This window comes from Apium graveolens, chromosome 1 (genome assembly GCF_009905375.1).
Source record: "Apium graveolens cultivar Ventura chromosome 1, ASM990537v1, whole genome shotgun sequence".
Classification (NCBI taxonomy): domain Eukaryota; kingdom Viridiplantae; phylum Streptophyta; class Magnoliopsida; order Apiales; family Apiaceae; genus Apium; species Apium graveolens.
The window spans coordinates 113189565-113194126 of record NC_133647.1 but is presented as its reverse complement, the minus strand read 5'-3'; the positions used below and the strand labels follow the sequence as shown (position 1 = coordinate 113194126).

Genomic DNA, 4562 nt, shown 5'->3' with positions numbered 1-4562 from the left:
AACTAGGCATCTGCTCAAGAGCCTCAGCGGAAGGTATGTTGATATGAAGTTTCTTGAACACCTCCAAAAACTTCTCAAATTGCTTGTCCAGCTTTTTCTTTTGCATCCGCTTAGGAAAAGGCGGTGGAGGATAGATCTGTTTCTCCCATGTATTACCCTCAGGAGGAGTGTGCTCAATAGTAGTCTTCCTTGGTTCCACTTCTACTTCCTGCTGCTCTACTTCTTTCTCAGCCCCAGCTTTTTCAGTCAACGCTTGAGTTTGTTCGGGATTCGCAACCTTTCCAGACCTCAAAGTGATTGCCTTTACCTGCTCCTTAGCTTCCCTCTTTCCTGGAACTTCAGTGTCGCTAGGTAGTGTACCAGGCTGACGATTTAGCAAGGCATTGGCAATTTGCCCAATTTGATTTCCCAAGGTCTTGATAGAAACAACTTAACTTTTGCACATAAGCTTCAACTCCTCTAATTCAAAATTTTCATTAGCTTGTTGCAGCTGGAGTTGTTGTCTTGGTGCATATTGCGGTTGCTGAAAACCAGGAGGGTTGTACTGCTTTGCTGGATACTGCTGATAAGGCTGTTGAACCGCATTCTGAGTGTTGCTCCAACTGAAATTAGGATGATTGCGGTTGTTGGGATGATAAGTGGCTGACATAGGTTGCTGCGAACACTGGAAGTTGCTCACGAACTGAGCTGATTCACTAGAGATTGTGCACTGATCAGTCTCATGGGTACCAACACAAAGCTCACAGACACTAGTGGTTTGATTATCTCCATAATTAGCCAACGTGTCCACCTTCATCGTCAAAGCCTTAAGTTGGGCAGCTATAGCAGTTGCTGCATCCAGCTCCAGAATTCCTGCTACCTTTACCTGAGTCAGTCTCTGGGAAGGATTCTGGTACTCATTAGCAGCCATCAGTTCAATAAGTTCATAAGCTTCATCATAGCTTTTAGCCCACAAGGCTCCTCCTGATGCTGCATCGAGTATGGGTCTAGAAGTAGCACCCAATCTGTTGTAGAACCAGTTGATAATCATCCAATCAGGCATGCCATGGTGTGGGCACTTCCTTAACATCTCCTTATATCGATCCCAAGCCTCACACAGAGATTCGCCAATTTGCTGAGCAAACTGAGTAAGAGCATTCCTGATTGTAGCAGTCTTCGCCATAGGGAAGAATTTAGTGAGAAACTTTTGAGCAAGATCTTCCCAAGTGGTGATAGAACCTGCTGGTAGAGAATGTAACCAGCACTTAGCTTTGTCCCTTAGAGAGAAAGGGAAGAGTCACAGTGTAACACCCCAAATCCGGGGTCGGGGATCCGGGTTGTCACGAGTTCCATTTCCCTTAATAACACCTAATCTTATTAAACAATCAACTACTCTGTACTGTGACCCCACAATATACACACACACACCACAAGTTATAGTCTCAGAGATGAATTCCCAAAAATAATCACAAGTCACTTTATTCCACAATTATCTGTCAATACACCTTAAAAGGGTTTTCTGAATAAATTTACATTTCTTTTCCATTAATACAATTCATAAATATACATAAATCTGGTACATCAAAAGTTGAAAGCCTAGCCTATTGGTAGCTCCTACCTCAGCTACAGCGACATCAACGCCTATAGGAAACTGCGGAACGTTTCCTATCCGCTCGCGAATTGGGAGCTTGGTCCTGTTCATCTTGTCTATCTGATGTTGTGTGATGAAAGAAGAAAGCAAGGGTGAGCAGCAAGCCCACCAAAATAATATGCATAATGATTAACAATATATGAGCCTTCTCATAGTACTCATGAAAGTCTTGGTCAAAAGAAATGAACCAAGTTGATATCTTAATGCGATGAAGTCGCAAAATATTCAGTATATATACATATATACTTTTCAAAATCTTGGAAGTCCTCTTCCATGCATAATATACACAGAGTTCCAGTTTATAACTGTATAAAAATATCGTTGCAAGGTGATCTCATATATCTAACCTTGTCTCAACGTTTTTGTGAAAATCTTTGTCATGCATAAGATAATCATTAACCAGATATAAGTTGAAAAGATGAAGTTACAAGATACTCCAATATACTTATATCTTTTCCGAATACTACTTGAACTACCACCGTTCAAGTTATAATTAGTTTCAAAAGTTCATCACATAGATGAGACTACAAGACAAGATTTGAATAGATTCAATCTTTGAATATCATTATAAATAATGAAGTTACGAGATACTTCATTAAGTCCCGATATATATATACACACCTATATATATATACATTTCATACACTCCTTGAAAGCCTCTGTTATGAAAATTATAAACAAAGTTGCAATATCCAATGAATTTGGAAAGGAGAAAACCTTGGCATAAACCTGATATCTTGCTGATCAGGCAAAGATACCAATAAGTAACCTTTTCTACTAGTAGATGGATGAATTCCCCACTGGTCATCACCCTGGTCGCAATAGGACCTTATGCTGGACTGCCACTCAGCCACTTATGCATTTGATGGACTCCCACTGAGCCACTTACACTATCATGGACGTCCACTGAGCCCATGTTGCTTATGCCGACTCGATAGATGGACTTACTTCCCGAACGTTGGGTAAGTAATCAATTCATTTATCAAAACAACAACCTCGTTGCGAATATAAAATACATCACAGAGCCGGATCCCTCTGGTTTTGAGCGAGTATTTAAATCCCCTTTAAAATGAAGATCTTAAATATATAAAAAATGAGTTTTGGGATCCGCCCTAACTTTTAAAAATCATTTTAAAGACTCGAAAACACTTTAAAGAGTGTTTGGAGTAATGCTGATTTAATGAAGTAAATCAGTCCCAATATATTTAGAAAATATCTGAATATTATTATTTAAATAATATTGCCATAAAGAATAATCTTTATACAAATAATTGAAGTAGAAGTTGTGAAAGGCATATGTCATAGCCTACTCCTTTATTCGAGTATTTAACTCAACTCAAATAAGAATGTAATAAGTAAATAGTGGATCAATCATCAGAGAGATCTCACAAAGTAACATCTGTCAAAGAATAAAGAAACATTGTTCATCTGCAGACTTGAAGATTCACTGGAAGAAGTTCAAGAATTTGATCATGCCTCAGTGATATAAATCAAGATCGTGGATTTAATCAAGTGACAGAGATCTCGTCAAGGTATCATTTATTACAAGGATTCAATCAGAACAACAAAGTCAAGACATGAAGAAACGTCACGAAAGTTAGTCACTCATGAACCAGACAGTACATCGAGTGTCAGCATTGAAGTGACGGAATTGATTCATAAGTCTCAGTGACTTTCAGAAGATTGACAGAAGAATGGTTGCTGCTCAGGGTTAGTATTAATTCTCCATTAATTAATTAAGTCATATAATTTAATTAAGAAAATAAATTATATCTGCAAGGATTAATTTATTAATTAATTGAATTAAATTGATTAATTAATTTAGAATTAATATTAAGGAATTACAGAATTTTAATTGGTTTAAAATCTATTTAAATTGAAACAAGGCAAACTGATTGTATTAGTATGACAATCGGTATGACAATCAATAGTCATACCGAAAGTCATGCTAATTCATTAATTGTCTTGTTAGAATTTTTATTAGATTAAAAAATCTGTTATTAATCTTTGCAAGACAATCTGAATTGTACTTATGTAACAATCGGTATGACAATCAATTGTCATACCGAAAGTCATGCTGGTTCAAAGGATTGTCATTGCAGTTCATTTGCATTCGGCTGTTTACTTAAAAAGAAACAAAAGAAGCAGAAGACAAGATCATCCAAAAAACTCAGCAAAAACAGAACATACAGAAGAACAAAAGAAAAAGAAGCAGAAAAATATTACATCTATTCTGCAACTTCAAGATCAATTTCTAGATTGTAAAGTTATATCCAATCAACTAGAAATACTTATCTTGTTCTTGTGTATCAATCTAGCGGATTAAAATCCCTAGAACTTAATCTCAAATCGCTTTTAGCATTTGATCTTTTAATTACAAAAATAGAAAAAGTTCATGTCGAATTTATTCTAAATTTGTAATAATTGATTTGAGATTAATCCCTTGTAACCGATACCGTAGTTGTAACACCTTTCAAGTTTAATAAAAGTTTTATTTAACTTGAATTTTGTTTCACAATTTTATTCCGCATTTTATTCGACTAAACGGTATTGTTTGCATTCAACCCCCCCTTCTACAAACAAATTGGGACCTAACAATTGGTATCAGAGCCTTCTGATTAACGTACAAATCTAGATCCTAGACTTTTGTGTTTCTTTCACTTCTTGAATTTTTTATTCACTCAAAAAATTCATAATGACTACACAAAAAGTTGGAACCGTTAAAATTCCACTTTTCAATAAAGAAAATTATGTTATGTGGAAGAAGAAGATGCTACTGTTTTTACAGGTTGCTAATCCCAAATATTTGCAAGTGTTGAAGAAGGGTCCAAAAATACCTATGGTTATTGAACCAGAGGTAATAGAAAATGATGTGGTGATCACCAAAGCGAGAACTTATGTGAAGGATCCTGAGGACTTCTCTCCTGCTGAA

At 36.3% G+C, this 4562-nt stretch overlaps 1 non-coding gene across 1 annotated transcript; it reads left to right on the top strand.

Annotated features, from left to right (window-relative positions):
* The first annotated feature begins 1040 nt into the window (after positions 1–1040).
* On the top strand, positions 1041–1147 carry LOC141683738 (small nucleolar RNA R71). Its single transcript, XR_012560420.1, has one exon. It is a non-coding gene; the product is annotated as a small nucleolar RNA R71 (small nucleolar RNA).
* The last annotated feature ends 3415 nt before the right edge of the window (positions 1148–4562 follow it).